The 22,903-nt window shown below is 41.6% G+C and overlaps 1 long non-coding RNA gene across 1 annotated transcript; it reads left to right on the plus strand.

The window, feature by feature from the left end:
* The first annotated feature begins 16,102 nt into the window (after positions 1-16,102).
* Positions 16,103-18,688, plus strand: LOC144327823 (uncharacterized). Its single transcript, XR_013392976.1, has 2 exons — positions 16,103-17,095; positions 17,153-18,688. It is a non-coding gene; the product is annotated as an uncharacterized LOC144327823 (long non-coding RNA).
* The last annotated feature ends 4,215 nt before the right edge of the window (positions 18,689-22,903 follow it).

The following is a 22,903-nucleotide window of genomic DNA, read 5'->3' on the forward strand; positions in this document are numbered from 1 at the left end:
TGGTCTGATCTGCGGGTTTACTTTGGGCGCTATTCAGCCCCCCTTCCTCCCGCCCCGCCTGATGGAACTGAGAGCTGCAGATGGAGCATGAGAGAAAAGATACAGAACTGCAGCAACATCTTCGTAGCTTGGACTTCGTTTTGCATGAAAAGTGGTTGCTGCTTGTAGTTATTTAATTGCAGTGGTGTCTTGAGCAGCAACCTCTGGAAACGAAGGGCTAAAAACCGGCACTGCTCTCCCAAATTATCTGGTCCCTTTTAACTTTGCATTTCAGCTGGTTGACTAAAATCCCTTATTTTGGCTGCTGATCCCTTATTTTCGAGGCTGCTGGTCCCTTATTTTCAAATCTGTAAGTTGACAGCTATGTATTGTGCTAAGGTAACAATGGTTTGATGGGACTGATATGAGCATGGCAGCTTCCTGTATCTCCCACCCCGAGAATCACCAGTGCCTAAACATGCTGAATCTTTTCAACATTCCTTCTGAACAGTCATTTATTCAACTATGTTGCCTTTCAATTCAGTTGCTCACACCCGCCTCCGGGATCACCGTTACATAAGCCAAATTCTAGAAATTCTGTAGTATTGCGATGGGTGATCCCTGACGGGTTACACTTTCTCATGTGATTCATCCAAAAATGAAACAGCAGCAGCTGGGGAAGTGGGAGAATGTGCCAAATCAACAACAGGGATGGGAAATGATGGAGCCAACCAAGGGTCACTTCCAGACAACCTGTTTATTGAGCATTCCTCCTGATTTATTTGCACTGTGGTTTGCGGGTAGGCTCTATGACATCAATAGTTTATTCAGTATTCATCCTGTTTTGTTTCTGGAGAGGTTATACAATGTAGTGACATACGTCCCACACTTTCCAGTGCATTTCCCTGACAATATCCTTATCACAAATAATGTTGTTTGCAGTGGTGAATCTCACTGTGGTGGTACAGATTACATCAGCTACCTGACCTGAATCCATGGAAATAAAGATATACATTTTTAATTTTAAAAACTTATTTTTGGGGGTGGGGGGCACTGGGTTTGTTGTGTGAGAATACCAAATACACTTTAATTGTGCAACCTGAATGTGCTCATATGCAATTATTATTTATTATTACATTTATATTCCACCTTTTCTCCACTGTGCTCACTTCTCCCTATCATCAAAACGAACTTGTGAGGTACGTTAGGCTGAGAGGTAGTAACTGGCACAAAGTTACCTTTGCTGAGTTGGGATTTGAACTCTGGTCTCCCAGGTCCTAGTCCAGCACTCAAATCAGTACTGCACATTGACACTCCATTGAATCTTGCCTGCAAAATGGCAGCTGCCTGGAAACACCCCAGGACTGAGCTGAAGAGTGAATATTCTCACAGACAAAGTATATTTTGGAGGGTGGGGCATTTATCCCTAAACTGAAACTGAAAAACATTCAACACAGCTTATTTTTTAAAGGGTTAAGCCATTGAAATAAAACACCCCTATGCTTATTGTCTTTCCTCTAGGGAGAACAAAATGCTATATATGTGGACGTCTCTCTCATTTTATGCTCAGAACAACCCTGTGAGGTTGTGAGAAAGTGACTTCTCCAACCAATTTTTTTAAAAAATTATTTTTTTGTCAGAATGGGGATTTTAACCCAGATCTCCCCAGGCCTATACTGAAAGTCAATTTTATTCACCACTTATTAAGCCCTATTCATCCAAGGCTCTCAAAGATCTCTTTCAGAGTGAATTAACTAAATCTAAGAGCGTTCTGAAATGGTAGGTAAGTGATATTTACTTCATTTTGGAGATGCAGAAATCAAAGCATGGGGAGTTAAATCAAGCTAAATGGCAATTGAAAGTTAAGTACAAAGTTTGAAAACCCAGAGTTTCTCTCTCCTCCATGTAATCTCCTACTACAACATTCACAGACAAAGCAGTAGTGAGCTGTATTTATTCAGGGGTCCCCTACCATTGTCTCCTCTCTCAGAAAACTAGAAATCTATTTTATTGGCTGCACTGATTAACCGACTTCTGCAAAGAGCATGTATAGGTTTAAAGCAGTGAGAGTGCTTGGTAGTTTTCAGTGACCATATTCTATGTTACCCCAAAAGTTTGGTTGTTTTTGTATTTAAAAACACAGTCAAACCTATCCAACATGTGAATTAAAATTGATAATGATGATGATGATGTTTTACTCCAGGAAATGACTAAAAGTAACGTACAGACACAATACAAATGAACTATGAACTATGCAGAACTGGCAGAAATGACAGATAGACTAAGAGAAAAAGATAACAGAGACTTTGAAAAAGATTGGGAACCATTCATATTATATTTGCAGAAACAAAGAAAGTCAATAGACTTGATGGCAGGATTTAAATAAACATTCACATTATCAGCATCAGAAAACGTTTAGAAGATGGTGAAATATGATGGTGTATTTACTTTTATTTTTATGTTTTTAGGTTTGATGTTATGTTATTAATAACTTTTTCTGTTAAGAGATAGCAAAGTGGGTGAAAATAGAAACAAACCAGAAGCACAAGTTGGGGAAAGTCTTGAAGGGGAGGGAGGGAGGAATATATAACAATTGTTAAGAATTTGAGATGTATGTCATGAATGAAAAAGAAAAATGAATTTTAAAATTTATATATATATATATATATATATATATATATATATATATATATATGCAGGTTTTGGTGTCCTCGGGTGTCTTCCCGTGTAAAAGTTGGGGTGTCTAGGCGACGTTTCGACGAGGTCTCACTCTGTTCCAGTAACAAGAAGCCGAAAGCACCAGCCTGAAGATGACGAGTGAGACCTCGTCGAAACGTCGCCTAGACACCCCAACTTTTACACGGGAAGACACCCGAGGACACCAAAACCTGCATTCCTATACCCGTGAAAATCTACGAAAGCATATATATATATATATATATATATATATATATATATATACACACAAGCAATCTTGAAACCATGACTCATTGGGAAGTGAAGGGGGCTAAATCTTCACACCACCACATCTTACCATAGGCTGGTACTTATTTTGGGAGGGGAGCATATAGCTGGCACCACTGGCTATCCTCTCGTCCCCACACAGCACAGCCCCAATCTTGCTCTTTCAAGCATGCACGCGAAATGCGCACAATGCACTTAATGTCTTGTTTACTTTGGTATTTACTGCAGGAAATTCATCCTACCAATTCCAGTCAGAGACAGCATCTTCTGAAGCACACTGAGGAGGCCCGACACAACAACCTGACCTTGTGTAATGTCCTGATGTCGCTCCATGCCCAGCTCCAACAATCAGGAAGCCTGGCCCCCTTTTTTGAAGGGGCCTACAGTGCCTTGGCCCCCTGGAGCCAGTGTCTATGATTCCAGTCATTTGGCAATCACTATAGTACCCAGCAGGGCTGCATGACATAAATATGCAGGTCTCATTCTGCACAGTGAAGTCAACATTCAAGGTTTTGTACCACAGCTTTGTGTAATGTTCCTAAGGGCAGGCAAGCTTCTTTCCTTGGGATATTTCTGACTTTCCAGATACACCTTACCTTCATTATTCAATATGAGGTAACAGATGAAGCCTTGCATGCTTAATGTGTTTTAAGAAGGGCCAACGTGTGCATAGAATATCTGCTGCCACTGTTTCAGGACAGGCGCGCAAATGTCAGCAGGAGATTACTTGTCAGCTCTTTATTTGTGTGTGCCCCCCAGATGGGATGCACAAAATGATGCTCAAAGGGTCTTCTTACCATTTGCGCATATCAAGGGGAATGTTCCCTTAATAAATAGTGAATGAATTCACTGCTGACTGCAGGATCAAGCACATCAGTAAATGCTGTGCTAACATAGGGGAGGGAGGAAAGGAGGAAGAGCACATTATCAAACTTAATGTTCCTGTGCATATTCTCTCTCTCTCTCTCTCTCTCTCTCTCTCTCTCTCTCTCTCTTCTCTCTCTACCACTCTCCTCCAGATCAGGCTGGGAAAAATATCTTTGGGGCATGTTCAACGAAGGCATGTGTGTGTCTGTTGCCTTTGATCCTTGGATATATTTTTTAATCTGATTAGATCATGAAAATTCACTACACACCTAAGTAAATGCAGTTTGCCTCTCCTTGGGCTTTCAGCAAGTTACAGGCTCTCGTGATCAATGTCCTTGGAATACTGCCAGCAGAAGCACAGTCAGGGATATAATAAAACACATACACACACACACACACACACACACACCACAACCCTATGACAATGAGCCTGATTATCACCGCTATCAGACTATAGGCCTGAACAAACAGGATCTTTCTCTGCATTCCATTCAAAACAGAAGCAAAATAGCAAGATCTCTTGATAGCCAGAGGCATGCCACCCAAGGCCACTGTATCTCTCAAAAATCCAAGATGGGTTCGTTGGTTTGTTTGCCATAGATGTTGAGGATGATGAGTTTGGTAATCTGTGAAATGTAATATCCTGTGTTTTTATCTACCCCTTCTTTCTTGGTCTGCAATATGATGAAAACTTTTTGTGAGGACTTTTGCAAAGTCACACAGAAGTTGTGGCATGCTTTTCACTGAATAAAAGTGGCACTCAGTGAAATGAAAGGAGATAAAAGGACATAGGAGTCGAGTTCAAAGGAGCAGTAGCCTGATAAAATGAGACAAACTGCTAAGGCATAGAGTTGAAGCCATCTTAACTGATGTAATCTGTACTTAACTGTTTATAAACATATTTTATTTTTGACTGTATTATTTACATTGTACAAGCGTTTGTTTTTTTTAGGGTGGGTGTATGTGGGGATTGCTTTCTATATGTATTTTTAGAAAGAAAGAAAGAAAGAAAGAAAGAAAGAAAGAAAGAAAGAAAGAAAGAAAGAAAGAAAGAAAGATAGATTTAAGGGCAGCTTCTCACACCAGTTTGGCACTATAACATAAAATGCTGCATCCAGCTCAGTACTGTAATGTTATGTATTTCAGATTCCTTATCTATTTGAAATAGAATAAAATTGGGCAAAATTATATCATGAGAACGTTTGGTTTTAGATCTATTTTTATTGAATTTAAGCTATAACTTTTCTTCTTTATTAAAGGCTTAATTCAATACAGACATTGCTTATTGCTTTCACTGGAAAGAAAATACTTGCTAAGATATCATTAACGAGAGAGCATACAGGAAAAAAAAGCATAACTGCAAATCTAAGACATGTGGAACTGCTTATTGTATACCACAATGCTCACAAATTGTAAATTCCCCTTTGAACAGAGAAAGAAATTGGCGTGTTGCATTTTGTTGTGAATTAATCAAATTCGTATGAGGCCTCAGATGTGCTGGTCTTGAAAACAGGAATGTAAATCAAATGTGAATGTGATGCTTTCTCCTCCACTGTTGTCTCTGGGTGGTACTTTTTATTCCCTGTCTCCTCAGCCACTTTTCACAAATCTTCAGATCTACCAAAGAATTTTCTCACAATTCCTCCCAGAATTTTCTGAAGAGTTTCTTTGTTTTAGAAAGCTTTCATTCACAAGGCATCCTGCAGGGGACTACACTTCACAGGGCTCCAAAATAAAGCTATAATGGCATAAGAAGAGGAGACCATTGTCATTTAAAAAAAAAAAGAGGACTAATTAAAGTAGACCAACAAGACTCAGGATTGTGTCTGAGCTCCAAGGGACTCAGCTACATTAGTAAAGAAACAGCAATTTGAATGCGCTATAAACATTCGACACCAGATGGCGTCAGAGAGCAGGAAATTTTAAAACACGATTATCCATAGAGATTTTTTCTTATGTTAAAACAATCTAATTTCTGACTTATTTATAGTGTCTAGATCCACCCCTAGTCCTTTTGAAAAAAGGAGCTATGTGATACTTCTTAACCTTCACCTGGTGTCCCAGACCCAGACTAGCCCTGCCCCCTGATATTCATGCTTTGAGCTTGAGTGGGACCTTCAGAAGAGGAAACTATATGTGTTCATGGGTCACTTTTCAGACATCAATGCTGAATGAATGGATATCAGGAGCAGGGCTACTCCAAGCAACTGATGGGTGTTCAACACGTGTATCATGGAAAAGGGCTCCTCCAAGGCTCAGATGTGAGACTCTGGCACTGGATCATTCATTGATGCCCTAGTAAGACAGCTAACAAAGCAGTAGTACAGTGGTCCCAGTAAATGGTCTGCAGCTTCCATGCTGAAGGTAAGCAGCCTCCATGCTGAAAGTAAGCAGGTCCAGGTCTTGCCAGTACAGTGGTACCTTGGTTCCCAAATGGCTTGGCACTCGAACAAATTGGATCCCGAACGCCACAAACCTGGAAGTAAGTGTTCTGGTTTGTGGACGTTTTTCGGAAGCAGAACATCCAACACGGCTTCTGCTTGAGTGCAGGAAGCTTCTGCAGCCAATCAGAAGCTGTGTCTTGGTTTTTGAACAGTTTTGGGAGTCAAATGGACTCCCAGAATGGATTAAGTTTGAGAACCAAGGTACGCCTGTACTTGGAACTTGGTTCAGTGAATGCCTGGGTAGCAAATGTATGCCACCTTTGATTCAACATTGGAAGAAAGATATAAATGTGAGGAAATGAATAACATAAACTATTTCAAAAAGTACTAGTAGAGTCTCCTCCCACTCTCTCATCAACCATAATCTGTAAATCATATTACTAGCACAAGGATTAATTTGGAGTTGGCCCACACTAGAATCAAGCTCCTTATTTCCTTCTTTGACAAATGTGGAAGACTGCTGGAGAAAAAGTACCTCACACACTCATTTACAGATGCATACTGACTCCTCGGTTGTTTTATTTCCGACCATAAAATTGTTCATCCTTGAATATAACGGGTGAGGTTTCCTTCAGAGGCTGCCTTGCTCCATTTTCTTGTTTACAGCCAGCAAAGGTCAGAGAGCACTGGCTCACATCTTCATAGATGCATAAATGCTAACACCTTTTATTCAGCCTAGTAACCAAGGTTGGACACATCAAAGAAGCATTTCAGTTTAAAGCGTTGTAAATTTAAACAGGGGAAAACAGGTAGAGAAAAACAGGACTCTACATCACCATCTGGTGGCACAATGTTATATCGCACATACAGTGCATATAAATGGCTTTTTCTTTACCCTTTATTCCTTTCTAGCTGAGTCCTGATTCGTCTGGTGGAGTTCATAGATCACAAAGTATCGATGCCTCGTTCTTGCTGTGACAATTGTACTTAACAAGTCAGCTGCTGTCTTTTGAGATTGCTTCTCTCTACCAGCTAATGTGAAGAGCAGCCCTTCAGAACGAACTCCTCCCTCCTAAGCATTTTGGCTTCCACCTTGTATTTTAAAGCTGATTATTTCCTTCAGTAAGTGGACCACTTGGGTCATATTGGTCCCCCCACTCCTGTGAAGGCAAGTCGAAACCTGTATTCAGAAAAGTTTGTCTAATAAAGAATAACAGAATTGTAGAGTTGGAAGGGACAGTGAGGGTCATGTAGATCAATCCCCTGCAATGCAGGAATCTTTTGTTCAACATGTGTCTTGAACTCACAACCCTGAGATTAAGAGTCTCATGCTCTACCGACTGAGCTATCCAATGCATCAGAATGACTGTACTAAGGCTCAAGATGAAAATTTATATTCTCCACCAAGTCTCCTCCACACATTATTAGCAATATTTACAGCAACGAGTGTCATCCACATCCTCATAAAAACAGCAGATCAATATACAGCAAAAGGTTACCAATGGCTATAAAACAACCATACTACCATTAATTTTAAAGTCAAAGAGAAGAAATAATTAACTCCAGAGAATTCTTTCATCAAACATAAAAATCAAATAAAAATCAGTTTTCATACAGAGGAAAATGGAAGAGATATATTCATGATGAATTCTGTAATTGATTCATATTTATTTAATACAGCAACACCCACTTTTCAATAGAGTTTAATATATTAGTGCATATGACACAATTAACATTTTCTTATGCTTTGGGGAAAATGAATTATCTGTGGTATATACTCAATAAATTAGCAGTTTTTATTTCACTAGAATTCACATTTATTTATTCATTCATTTGTTCTTTCTTCAATGCCCAGTTTTCTTCAGGGTCCAAGGCCTCATAAGTTAGAGAAAGGCCTTCCCCCAATCTCTATTCACTATTGGGAAATTAAATAAACCAACCACAATGTTTCCTTCCAAGAGAAATTTATATAATTTATAGGCATAGTAGACCCCTCCTATACCAGGGTGCATTAAGCTTGCCAAACTAGAGAGCTATAGGTCCAGGGTTCATTTTTATTTGCAGATGGATGGAGGGGCATCTATAACCAGCGGCAGTCCAAGGTGTTTGGCACCTGAAATGAATCACAAAATGCCCTGGCTGCACCATGGAAAAAGAGGGGTGTGAAGATCTACAACAGGAACAAGGTGGAGAATAAATATCATCATTGGTAGCAGCAGGAGGGTGGAAACCAGCAGCGCCACCAAGAGGCCACTGTGGAGGCAGCATTGGGGGCAGGGCTGCCAAGGAGGTAGCATATCTGGCCTTCAAAGAGCATGCTGCATCACTACTGCTGTCATTGGCCCTGCAGGAGTAATGGCAGCCAATGCATTCCTTGGAAACTGGATCTGCCGTCTCTGTGGATTCTGCCACCTGAGGCAGTCACCTCACCTTGCCTTATGGGTGGGCTGGCCCTGCCTATAACTTAATTATTGATTTACAGAATTTGAAAAAATTGCGGGCAAAGTAGCCTCTACTAAAAACGAAACCTGTCATATTTCAGAAGGATAACCACAATGGTTTTCCAATGAGAGTATACCTGGGGGGAAAAGTTGCTGTCAGGTTGGTCCAGTGGTTTTTGAAGTTGATTTGTGGGAAGAACTGAAAGGGGGAACTTTTCTCCCCCAAAGCACTGGAACTGGACAGTTTTAGGTAAAATCAGCCCCTCTGACTATGAGCTTGACCTGTCAGTCACAATCAAGTGTCAGAATCATATGCAGTCCCTGCTCTTGTGCAGGAAGCACTCATGTGTTGTGCGTGCTTCATACACAACTCTGTGCAATGCACAGTTGTGGGTGGAAGATTTAGTGTTGGGGCTTAAAGTGGGGCCCCACCCCTCTCTCTATCAATGCATGCATAGGGCTTTAGTAGGATTACATACGCAAGACATCCAGGATTGAAAGTGCGTCTGCATGCAAGTGTGTTCGCGTGGTTGTGTTTGTGTGTGCACAATGCACATCCAGATTATGCATGCTCTACTTCATGAAATTATGAAGCTGTAATAATTACGTTTTTGGCTTACATGAAGAAAATAGACCATTAAATCAGTACTTCATAGCTACATTCAGACTGCATTATATAATAAACTCTTCTATGGTATTTAACGATTAAAGTGCCCTTCCCTTCCCCCACCCCAAAATAAGAGAGATCACGAAGCGGGGATTTAATCTGCCCAACAAGCTTTGTGTTTTCTTCACCAGTGTAAATGTTTGAAAAATATTCATGACAGGCAACATGACCAATCCATTCACGCGTCTATGCCCACATACAATTCCCTTTCAACAAGGAGAATTGTGGGCTTTTATGTGCCACTAATTCTTTCTGCAATCCATTAGCTGTTTGTCAAAGGCTGGCTACAGCTAGAAGGAGCAACTACTTCCCTGTAAAGCTGCCACTAGGGGTTAGCAATCACTTGTAAATTGCAAGGCAGCAAGAAAGCAGAAATTGCACAGTCTTAGCCCCAGAAAACGTCGCTTATTTTGCGGCTGCTATTCAATGCTATATTGCCTTTCATGAAGAGGGCTAAGCTAGAAAGGGAAGTGGGAAATGAAAATATGATTTGTTGTGCATCGCTGCAAAAGAAGGGGAAGCATTCACCTATTTAGGAAGCATTGCCTTGAGTATGTTTTGTATGAATTATTTCATAATCTGATTAGCTAGGATCACTCAGGTGCTCAGCCCAGGAAACATTTTCCTCAAGGCTGCAAGGTGAACTTACTTTAGAGTAAAGCAGAACAGAAGGGAATTGGGGTGTAAATCAGATTTATTAAACTAGTTATTTATTATTAGTTATTCATTAAGAGCATGTATATGCTGCCCAATAAAAGTGTTGTTGTTGTTAATATGTTTATCTGCTGCCCATCTGACTGTGTTGTGTGTTGTGCGTTCTGGGCAGCTTCTAACAAATTAAAATACTGAACACATAAAACATCAAACATTTAAAACTTCAGATATCTTCTAAAAGTCAGAGAGTTGTTTATTTCCTTGGCATCTGATGGGAAGGCATTCCACAGGGCGGGCACCACTACCGAGAAGGCCCTCTGTGTGGTTCCCTGTAACCTCACTTCTCGTAGTGAGGGAACCGCCGAAGGCCCTCGGCGCTGGACCTCAGTGTCTGGGCTGAATGACGGGGGTGGAGACACCCCTTCAGGTATACAGGGCAAATATGATTGGCTGTATAGCATCTGACATCTTCATTGCTATTATGATTGCTGATTAGTTTGGGACACTCTTTGAAGGATAAGGATGCCTGGGATGCATGGGAGAGAATGGCACAGAACAACAGCTCATTGGGGGTACAGTAGCAGCAAACAATAATAAAGTAGAAAGAACAATGTGTAGGAGCAGTATTCAACTGCCACATCCCATCATGGACTTTCCTCCTTCTATCCTGCATGTGCCCTGCATCCTTCCCAGATGTACTCCAGAGGGTTGGGGAAGCTCAGATTTTGAGGGTGCACAGGGGAAGGAGAAGGGGATAACATTCAGCTGCAAAAGGAGGAATCCTTGATTGACAGAATGAGAGTGCTACGTTGGATTATACCCTTGGGTTTTTTGTTTTGTTTTTTTGGGTTTTTTTTAGGAAATATCTTGGGGTCCAGGAAAGAACTGCTTTTGAACCCAAAGCCCAAATGAGTGAATATTCAGTTCAGCCTTTTTTTGCTCAAATGTTCTTGCCACATGGGGCATTTTGATGCATGTTGGGAGTAGAGGAAAGGGATCTTTACTTTAAAGCAGCTTGCCAAAATTAATTTTATACAGAAACTTCCTAAATTCAAGTTCTTGCATTACCCAAATACATTTGCATCTGTCTGTCATCCTGATCCTAAGCACATTACTTCAAAATCAATGAGAATTACTTCCAAGTAATATGCTTAGGATAGGAATGTTAATCTTGTTTGTCTCTGGATATACTTTAAAGAGAAATAATCCTTCCCTTGGGATGCTGTGCCTTCTGTCACCCCCATTAGAAAAGCTGGTGGCCAACAGCTGTGACAGGAGTGCCAACAGCAAGATGAGAACATAGCTGATGATTTCAAGGGCATGATCCAGCACCATCTAGTCAACTGTGTTTTAAGACACACTGATCGTAGGGGGATGTAAATGTTCTTAAACTGTGCTCTAGTTTGCAAGCTAATATGACACCAGGGACATTCTCTTCCAGCTTCATCCAAATTGCCTTAGAATGATTCAACAGTGAATAGGCGTGTCAAAGGTATTGAAACTGGTGTTCATGTGTGTGCTTTCACAGGTATACAGAGATTGGTCTGCTCTAATTTTTGCAAGCAGAATTGAGGAGAGTACAGTCTGTTGTGAAATGGCCCTCTGCTTTAATTCTGCTGGCACTCATCCGCTTGTTGCCACTTCATTCTTCCTAAGGAACCCAGCCAGAAGGGCAGGGTATAAATATCATCATCATCATCAAGCAACCCTGGGGAACAGTAGAAGATAGGCAAACGTTATTAGGCCTCTCCTTCTTCCATAACTGCTGGCCAAGTAATGCTGGCAGTCTTTTTTTTCAAATGGAGGAATGAACTTTTCCTTTGCAGGAAAAAGACATCATAACTCCCTGTAGACTTATACTCTTTTCCTATAACTGAAGCTGAGTTTCCTCTCCCCTTCAGAAACAGGGATGAGATAGCAAGAGGCAGAGTACTGAAAGAGAAAAGGAAGGAAGGAAGGAAGGAAGGAAGGAAGGAAGGAAGGAAGGAAGGAGCCCTTTGAGCATTTTTTGAAAGTTTAGATCTCCTTAAGGGGGTTCTGAATCTTGAAATGGAATTATGGAAGCTCCTGTTACATATCTGAGGCAAGCTCCATCCATGCCAAATAGTGTCCACCCATCTCAAAGAGTGAATATCGACACAATATTGGTGCAGCAACATTGCTCACCTGACTTCTTAACACTGAGAGCTTGTGGCTGGGAGTTTGTTGCAGTGCCAGAGCAGCACATAATCAGTGGTGGAGTCAATTCTAGGCTTCCCCTGCTGCACCTGCACCAAGCTCTCCACTGCCTTGCTCCTCTCCATCTCCCTCTCAGAAACAAGCAGCAGTGTTCAGCATTAGGAAGCCAGGTGAGCAATGTTGCCCCACTTGCCCTGCCCCACCAAATGCTCCTGTATTGTGTCGCTGTTCACCATTTGAGATGGGGAAGAAGACTGGAACTTGCTCTACATCTGAATCAGGAGCTTCAAAAATTCCATTTGAAGATTCCGACAATCTCAAGGAGATCTGAACTTCAAAAACAAAAATAGAGAGGAAACTTTGTTTTTTTGTTTTGTTTTTTTTTGCCAAACCCCACCTCTTGCTCCCTCTGTGTGAAGGATTCCGTTCTGAATTCTTTCTCATCTCCTGCCTCCTTTACTATCTACCTGCTCATGTGTACCTAAAGGCTATAGTCCAGCCCTGATAGCTGCCACTCTTGTGCTGAACAGCTTCCATGTCAGGTGTTTTGGAAGGAGTGAGTTCATGGATCCGTTCATGGTGAGGTACATGGGATGGGGAAGGGCTGAACATGCTGTTAACAAGCTGGCAAATTACAGCAGGAAGGATGAGTTACTATAAGTTTGCAGCACGGTACCTTTAATGCTGTGTATGTAGTTTCAGCAACAGTCCCTTTGTACATTTACAGGAAATAGATCAAGAGTTTGCAAGTATCTAAAGCACTATGTAGTGAAATAAACTTCCCTCCACTTTTATTTCTCATTTCTGTGGAATGAAATGTTTACCAGAAGACATGACCTCATTTCCCACTCCACCTGCATTTACGGTAATAATTCAGTCAACTTAAGCGAGTGTAAAAAATGTGGGGCTGTAAAAGTGATGGTGGCTTTAGAGAAACTTTTATTTGACTGCGGGATCATGGTGCCCTTGAATATGTTTGTTTATGTAGATAAGTGTGGCAATGCAGTCATTTGAATCTCATTTTCATAAATATATTTTAACAGAGAGCACACTCCCTTCTTTCCTTGGAGTAAACAGATATTCTATAAGCATTTCCCCATCCCTTCAAGTTGTATATAAGCTGACAAAGGCAAGAGCATTCAAGAAAGTTCATATCCCCTTCCTTTTCCTTGCCAAGGCACAAATAATATACTCAAACAGCTACAAAGATATACAATAACTGTGGTGAAGGGCACTGCTAAAGCTATCTAGCTTTACTGGCCAGGAAGCATTTTGTTTGCCTGGTTGGCATCATTTACAGTGGTAAACTGAGCAGAATTAAAGATGCAGCAATACTCCAAAACATATTGTGGATTCAAAAGGAAAACATACAGAGCAATAATGACTAGTTGAGCTTGTTGGGTGTGTAGCAGGAAGAAGGAAGAAGCAAGAGGCATAACTCAGAAGCTACACTTCCATAAATGAAAGTCAGAGGAATGGAAAGTAGCCCTCCAAGGCTAATAAAAAATATAGCTGTCTGCATCTTCTAGTACAGAAATTGCCAACGCAGTACCTTCCAAGTGTTGCTGGACTGCAACTCCCATGAGCTCCAGCCAGTATGCTCAATTATCAAAGATGATGGAAGTTGTGGTCTAACAACTGCTGCACCGGCCACCTCTGCCGTAGTTGATACTGCAAACGTTCTTTCATTGTGCTTTTAAAAACTACCCCTTTCTGGAAGTCTGAAGATCAACATAACTCTCAGTCTATACAAAGATAAACATATTTTCACCTGTCTCCCAAACTTGCTGCTTTAAGACAGCCAAAATGGACACCAAAGACTCACAAGACTCCCAGTACTTTTCTGCGCATAATTCAAAGTGTTGGTGCTGACCTTTAAAGCCCCATTGTTCAGCCTGGACACTGAGGTTCAGTTCCAAGGGCCTTCTGGCAGTTCCCTTACTGTGAAAAGTGAAGTTACAGGGAACTAGGCAGATGGCCTTCTTGGTAGTGACCCCCTCGCTGTGGAAGGCCCTCCAATCAGATGTCAAGGAGATAAATAACTATACAACTTTTAGAAGACATCTGAAGGCAGCCCTGTATCAGGCAGTTTTCAATGTTTGATGTTTTATTATGTTTTTATGTGTGTTGGGAGCTGGCCAGAGTGGCCGGTGCAACTCGTTGTTCCAGGCCCATCATGCACAAACACATTATGCACAGCTGCCCCTTGCTCAGATGGCCAGCAATTGGTTGTCTTGCTGCTGCTTACCAGGAGGTAGAGGAGGGGAAAGACTGGGGCAAGGTGGGTACAGTGCAAATGCAAGAGTGCTGGATGGCCTCCACTGCTGTATTTTCATAATTTCAACCTTGTTTTCATGTACCCATTATGTCTCCATAAGCCCCTGAGGTCAGGTGAGTGTCAATGCCAGACTATGTGGTCTGCTGCTGCTCCAATCCCAGCACTCAGCTTCGAAGAGGCTTTAAAATCATGCTTCCTCCAGGAATCTCTCTTAGGCACTCCGTCTCCAAAAGGTGAGTAATTGCTTTGCATATTTTCTGTATTTTAAGCAGTTGGTTGTTGGCTATTTGACCAAAAAGCATAGTATAAATCTTTAGAATAAACAAACAATAAATAATATATCCCCTTAGCTAGTGAAAGCCCCAAATTATACAACTGCAGTAGCCCAGAAGCAAATAAGGCTTCTGTTAAAAGAGAAAGATGACATTATTCGCCATAATGAAGGAATGGGTTTCCAAAACCCAAAACTGACTGTGCAGGCAGTTTTTAAACTGCACCAAAATCCCCATTTCTCCTTAGTTAAAATGCATAAACTTTAGCCGTTGAGCAAATGCAAAACAAGAACACAGCTCTCTCCCTTATCAGTTTGACGGCAAGACTGGCCTTGACTTTACCAGTAGAACAGACACAGACATATCTTATGTCCTGACCACAAATGACGCAGAGACCCAAGTCTGGGACTAACGCCAGAGCATGTTCTCGGAAGTAGTGGCCTCTTGCTCTAAGATAGGAGTAGGAACAGGAATATCCTTTTATGGTCAGGAGTACAGGAAGGAAATCCCTTTTATGGTAAGAGTGCCGGAGCAGGAACATATGTGATGTCAACCTACTTATACAAGCTGACGTGGTTGGAAGGAGGGAGAGGGTGCCTGGAGGATATATATACTGCATGAAACTTGTCATTTCTTTGGACTTGCTGTGGACTCACCACGCAAGTGCCTTCTGCTATCCGGAGAGCAGAATAAACTCTTTCTTTGAACCAACTCGGTGTCATTTTGACTTCCTTCCTCCTGTCACGGAGCAACGCAGACCCAATCGGTGAACTCCAATAAGGCTACATTTCTTGGTGCGTTGGCCGGGAATCCGCGTTCTCCGAGGACAGGACAAAGGACTGAGGCGTCACTGCGAAGCAAACAGCTCGGTCGGCGTCGGTGGCTCCAAGCGCGCACCCTACCATTTCTAGGGGGAGCCCCCACACCGTACCTGAGTGGAGATGCAGCAGAGATGGAAGAAAGACAGCAGCTGCACGGGGAAAAGGGTGCCCAAGGGAAGGGAAAGGTAGGCTCCACAGCTTGTTTGTGGGAGTCAGGGGTTTGATCAGCCCCGCCCAGTAGGAGCAGTAAAGTGCCGCTGGGTTTAGCCAGTAGAGAGCAGTAGTGTGCCGCTGGTTTGCCGGTAGAAGAGCAGTAAAAGTGCCACCGGCTTTGGGAAGTTTATGGGTAAAGGGGATTGGGGAGGTGCATGGGGTTTGTATGTGTATGGGGGTTTGTATGTATGTGTATTTATTTGTGTATGGGGACACTCCAGTGAATGTTTTGAGTGGATGAGACGCTGGGGCTCAGAGCCACTGACGAAGCGAAGTGTGGTCCTTGTAAGGTGCGGTTCCTAGCGACGCGAGTCCGTCTAGGCCACTGACAGGACGCCGAGAAAGGTGACTGAGTGGGAAATAACGTTAGGTGGACGGAGTGTCCCAGAGGTTAAGGGAACGGAAAAAAGAAAAAAGAAAAGAAAAGAAAAAGTAAACCAACCCCCTTGCAGTGTTTGTTCTTTTTGGACAATTGGAAATGTCAAGCTACAATTGAAAAAACCCCTTTAAGCTCCTTTCTGTATTCTGGCAGTAACCAGCATAGGTGCGTCCAGTTGGCTTGTCTTGTATTGCCAACACGTGGGGTCCGGGAAAAAAAAGGAAAAAAGATATGTGCTCTGCAGAGGCGCCAGGAATAGAACCCTGCATGAAGGGGTTCTCAATTCTGCCACATTCACTGCGCTGCATGTTAGGGGATTGGGAAACAGACCTTAAAACACCTAGAATCTTGCAGAGTACAAGTATTAAAAAAAAGGATTATTTGGTCTTTAACATTAAAAGTGACATGAGTTGCTCATGAGGTCAAATTTTGTGTTTTCATGTTAAAGGTGGGAAGGTTTCAATTACTAATACAATCATGTAATCATGTACTGGTTTCAGAATTTGAATGTCATCAATTCACTGTGCTTTGAGCTACCTGGTATCTTAATGTTTTTGTTAATAGGTTTGTTTCTTATTGACTCTGTTGCATAAGGTACCCTGGGTGATTTAGAAACCACTTGTTAAATGTTGATCAAAAGTAAAAATGTACAAATGTATGGAAAAAAGGTAGTGTTGTCAAAAGAGATGGGGTTTTAACCTCCCCATCCCATGTTCAGACAGATGAGAAGAGAAGTAAGAGGGTTACGGGGACAAAGCAGTAAACCATCCCCCTTGCAGTGTCTGTGTTTAACACAGAAACAAAGACGCTATGCAGCCCTTGGTGGAGTCTGGAAACCAGGTTAAAATGGGGCCAGAGAACACTAAGGAAAATTACAAATTACCAAATATTGCATAGCAATATTTAAATTCAACCAAAATTGATTTTTGCACTACCTTTATATTTTTGAAATGCGTATAATATTTTTATTTGTAAAAGGGATGAACAATTGTATGAAGGTGAAGTAGTGGTCTGTCGGAGAAGGCTCTTCTTTTGAAGAGAGGTGTATGCAGAAGGTGAAGTAGTGGTCTGGGCTGGAGAAGGTAGAGGGAAGTAGAAAAGGTGAGAGGTAGAGGGTAAAGAAGTGAGAATGTTGGAACAGGAGAAAGGTTGGGTAATGGGTTGTAAAGACAATTGAGTGTTTTATGCTGATTAGTATCACTGAAATTAATATATTCATATGCTATTATTGAGAGTAATTAATACAGCTAATTATATGAGCAATAATATGCTATTATTGAGAGAGTAAATTCTTTTTATTCAGAGAGAATTTACTAAATATAGTAAAAGCCAAATAGATAGAGGCTGTGTGACCAGCAACACACTTTAGTCACAGTCCTACATGGAGGTGTGGAGTGATCCACACTAAGATTCTTGGTTGAGGTTTTCATGAGTAAAACCAGCTTTTAAAGAATTCTGAATTAAGAATTAAGAATATAATATATTATAGAACAGCTTTTTTTTTTTTGGCTGGCTGGACAGCTAACCATCCATAAATTAACAACAAGAGTAGGGACCTGGAAAGTTGTTTGTGCCTTTTTTTTAGTATGTCCCTCCCATGAAAGATACTCCTTGGACATCTATTAATTGAAAATTGAGATGGCTCTGAATGTACATGCCAGGAGAGGTCTTAGGCAAAATAAATTTTTATTTCCCTGTTTACATTAGGCTGTGGAAAGTGTTCCAAAACAAACATCTTATATGAGAAAGGGAGATATTGAAGCTCTTCGTGTTGATTGAACCTCCAAAGTTGTCAAATGCATTAGTGACAGCAGAATCAAGATGTTGATAGACAAATACCTCAATGCTTATTGATACAATTACCCCCCCCCCCAGAGGACTAGTGGGTAGATCCGACCCAATATTTTTGGGTTAATAATTTCTAAAGCTTCAAAAGCAAACAAAAGCTCTATTAGAGGCCCTTTCCTTCAACTATACAATCTTGCAGGAAGTGCAGAGAAAGTGGAACTTGGGTTTTCAAACCAAAATGCTAAGTAAAACAGGATGATGTGAACACTGGCCCAACTGAATGCATGAATGTGTGAATCCATTAAGGAAGAGTGTTGGGGTGAAATAGCAAACATGTGTATTGGGAAACTGGGACATTAACTCATAAAGCGAATAACACCAAGCAAGCTTTGTCCTTCAGCAGAACACACTTAAGATACAGTGTACACAAAGCTACAGTCATACACAGAAGCTACAGAGATTTTCTCTAGTGTAAGGTTTGTTTACACTCTCTGTAGCATACACAACTAGGACCAAAAATGCATGAGGAATCAGATGCCACATTTTGAAGTAAGTGAAGGCCCCACTGCCTGTATTCATTTGTTTGTGGTTTGTGCCTTTCTTTGTGGTTTCAAATATGAAAGTTATCAGGCACTTCTTCTTATCAGGGCTGCTGATGTCATATGCTTTCGTAGCCTTCTCCGACATGGTGGTGTTCCCTAAAATGTTCCTAGTGCTCTAGGTCAGATATTTAGTTTCACATTATGAAAAGGAACAAGCAGGAACCTTTCCCCTAAACAGTGTCTTGGTACCTGCTCTCTCAACCCCTCCCCATCTGCTCTACATGGGATTGAATTAAATAGATATGCTAAAAAAAAAAGAAAAGTGGTGTTAAAGAGTTGAGTTGCACTCTGTCTCCTTCTGTGTGTAATATACAGATGCAGAAATGAGTTTATATTTAGTCAGCATGAGTTGCTTATTCCTCCTGTTTAATAGGAATACCCTTTCTGACTGTCATCAGATGTTTTCTTATAAGAAAATTCAGCCATACAGCAGGTAGCACTTAACTTATTCTAACTGAACCATAATTCTAACTGAACCACTGTCCCAAGCCAATTAAGTACGTGAATATGTATATCAAGGATTAAATTATTTGCAGATAAATAATAAATAATAAGAGGGGGAAACTAGGAAGGACTGTCCTACAGTTTATTTAAAAGGTCAATCAACTTCCAAATGCAGCCAAACAGAACCCCCTTTCACAGTGAATATTCTGCAGAAAGAATTTAAAACAGAAGCATATCTTAAAAGGAAAAGGTAGGATAATCATGGTAATAGGCTACCTTCCGAGAGGATCTCATTCTTTTGTGATTTAATTTCTTCTTGCAATTTGTGTGTGTATATGCTACAATCATATTTAGCTCTGGAAGAGAGACAGCATCTGGTACATGTTTTTTTTTGTGTTTTTAAGCTTTCTGTTTGTGTGAATGATTTCAGATGCCAGATCATCACCTGTGTCACCTTGTTAACATACTTCATCTTTGTGTCAGTGTCAAAGAGAGAGAGAGAGAGAGAGAGGATGAGAAGGGGAAAAAAAATAATGATGATGTTGGGACTGAAGAATTTAGAAGGGACCTAAGAAAAGGAGGTGAAGTAGACAAAAGGACAGTACAAAAGGGTGTTTCAGTATATAAGATCATATAGTGATAAAGTGGGCCTTTGGTCCTGAGGGCAGCAGAGTACAGGGATAGGAATTGGCTGAAGAAACAGAAGGCATTAATGGGGTAATGGGGCCCTTTGGATGTCCAGCAGTCCTTTGTTGGGCTCAAATTGTTGTTTTCTTGTGTGTATTGAATATATGCTATATGATGATTTGTGGACCTAGTAGGTATCCAAAGCCATTTGCACATGGCGAAATATGTTTTTTATCAAGGTAATTTTATCAAGGTAATTGTTAGACCCTGACGATGACCAACCCATAGCCTATTTGTCTGAAAAATTAACCACTACGAAACAAGGTTTGCCTCCCTGCATGCGAACAGCAGTGACTGCTGCCACTCTGATTACAAAAGCTGACAAGTTCACCTTTGGACAGGAAACCACGTGCGTCACTCCTCACACTGGGCCAGCATTGTTGGACATGAAAGAAACTTATTTTTCTATCTCCCTTTGCCAAGCACTGCTCATGCACCCGCAGTTGCAGCTTCGAGTTACTGAGGTTCTTAACCCGGTTACGCCACCACCTATGGGAGAGAATGGGCCTCCAACACCTGACTGCATATATTCCAGCAGGCCTGATTTGAAGGATGAAGCAAACCCCAGGCAGTATCAGATTGGACTGCTACGATTGATCTACACCAACCCCTTCGACTCACCATCTCTCGGTGCCCTACAGACGCCGCGTCACGCTTCTCCTCACCGCATCGGCTCGGCGCCCACCAGACGACCGCCCTGCTGGTGCCACTTACGCACGGCAAAAGAAGAATCCAGCGTGGACTAAAAGAGGACATTTTCTTTTCTTTCCCTTTGAATATATAGCTTTGTATGTAGCTTTGTGGGAGGTACCCCAGGTGTTAGAAAAAGAAGAAATAGATATATCCCTGTGCCCAAATGATGCAGGTAGGGCTGTGGGGGGACATGGTTTTAGCCAGGATGGTAGTCTTCTAATTTCTGGCCATCGCTGCGCCCACACCACTTAAGGTAACCACTTAAGGCTAATGAGAGAATGGGGTGCCCGCAACACGCAGAAATGGAAGCCTATTCTGCAAAACCGAACCAATTGCACGGTCTGCACCTGGAACCTCTCGCACTCTGTGACCTATAGATGCTTTGGGAGGAGTACCCCTCCTCCCTGTGCCTTGGAATGAGTCCTCAGTTATGGCCCCGATTTTGGCTTCCGCCGGATTTTGGGCTGCGTTAAATTTGACAGAAGGAGCCTGTGGCTTTAACATCTCTGACCATGGTGTAGCTATTCGACACCTGGCGACAGAAAGAGAGAAAGTAGCCCATGTTCCTGTCCCAACCTAGAACGGATGGGACATGTTTTGGTTGACTCAGTGGCTTCTGAACCTTGGGTGGCTTAGAGGACTTGTAATGATGTTAATGGACTAATCTTGCTTCTTTTCTGCTCCTGTATACCCTGCTTAACACAATGCCTGCAAAATATGATGCATAAAATGATGTTACAAATGATTCGGCCCCAGATTACAGCACTGACACGAGAATACCGGCCAGTACCTTGGGACGAGCCGAAAGGCTGTCCAAAAGAAGAGTAGGGAATGAAGGAATGGGTTTCCAAAACCCAAAACTGACTGTGCAGGCAGTTTTTAAACTGCACCAAAATCCCCATTTCTCCTTAGTTAAAATGCATAAACTTTAGCCGTTGAGCAAATGCAAAACAAGAACACAGCTCTCTCCCTTATCAGTTTGACGGCAAGACTGGCCTTGACTTTACCAGTAGAACAGACACAGACATATCTTATGTCCTGACCACAAATGACGCAGAGACCCAAGTCTGGCACTAACGCCAGAGCATGTTCTCGGAAGTAGTGACCTCTTGCTCTAAGATAGGAGTAGGAACAGGAATATCCTTTTATGGTCAGGAGTACAGGAAGGAAATCCCTTTTATGGTAAGAGTGCCGGAGCAGGAACATATGTGATGTCAACCTACTTATACAAGCTGACGTGGTTGGAAGGAGGGAGAGGGTGCCTGGAGGATATATATACTGCATGAAACTTGTCATTTCTTTGGACTTGCTGTGGACTCACCACGCAAGTGCCTTCTGCTATCCGGAGAGCAGAATAAACTCTTTCTTTGAACCAACTCGGTGTCATTTTGACTTCCTTCCTCCTGTCACAGAGCAACGCAGACCCAATCGGTGAACTCCAATAAGGCTACAATAGTCTCACTGTAATTAAGAATGGTGCGTGTATATCTGCATTCCTAAAAAGAAGAAGAAAGAAAAAGCAATTGTTTTTATTTTTCTGTTGCATATGAGGGGAATCAATATATTGGAAGTGAGAATGATCAATTACTTAAACAACAATAAAGGGGGCAATGAGCTGTGAGCTCTCTACCACCTTTGGTTAAAACTAGGCACCATTTGTTTATGACAATGGTGCCCTTTTACCCATTTTAAACTGCCCTTGTCTTACTTTTACTGCAGCCAATTATTTTTTGATAATTGCATGTGTTAAATTATGAAAATAAAGTCCTAGGCAACCTTTTCTGCTAGTAAAACTACTTGTGTGCCACCATGCCTGACTGATTTTCAAAGGACTCTCGGTAATATCTGTTCCAATCTTGTTCATTGTAAATCTACAAGTAAACGGGTTGTGTCTGTTGGCAAAATTGCAACAAGCCTTTCAGCTTTGTGGACCTAAGTCTGGTCCCCTTGATCATGACAGCTCAGACCTTTCTCCCATCACCTATGAGGATAACCAGTTTGGCTTTTCACAAGGAATTCACCATGTTTTGCAAGGTTTAGATGGAGGGTAAATCTGTCAGTATAAATCACATGCTCCATCACTTTTTAAAACAGTAATAAAAAATATTTTTGCACTTCTAAATGGTGATATAGGTCTCTTAGCGCTTTATCTGAGAGTGCAGCTCATTAATTGCACAGTCTTCTGTTGTATGACAGTCCATCTGAGTAACAAGCAGTTTGCATCGATTTTCAAAGTGGCTAAAGGTTTCCAATTTTTATCTATATACTACGGGCAATAATAGCAACACAGGAAAAACAACTGTGGTCTTAAAATAATTCCATATGGTGTAGTCTTAAAATAATTCTCTATGACAGTTTATCTTTCTAAAATTAGACACCTTGTTTTTAACTATTGAGCAACGATGCTTCAAACAGAGAAGGCACAAAAGAGGTACTTGTCCAGAGATTTTTTTTTAATGAGCTAGAAGTTCAAAAACCATTATTCATTAGTGGCCGGTGTAGTAGGGCAGAGCCCTGGAACTGCCCTCCTCAAAATGGTGTATCTGCATCTTACTTAGATGGGGCCAGAGCTGGCTGGGGAAGTGGTGAGGT

Source organism: Podarcis muralis, chromosome 1 (genome assembly GCF_964188315.1).
Source record: "Podarcis muralis chromosome 1, rPodMur119.hap1.1, whole genome shotgun sequence".
Taxonomy (NCBI): Eukaryota; Metazoa; Chordata; class Lepidosauria; order Squamata; family Lacertidae; genus Podarcis; species Podarcis muralis.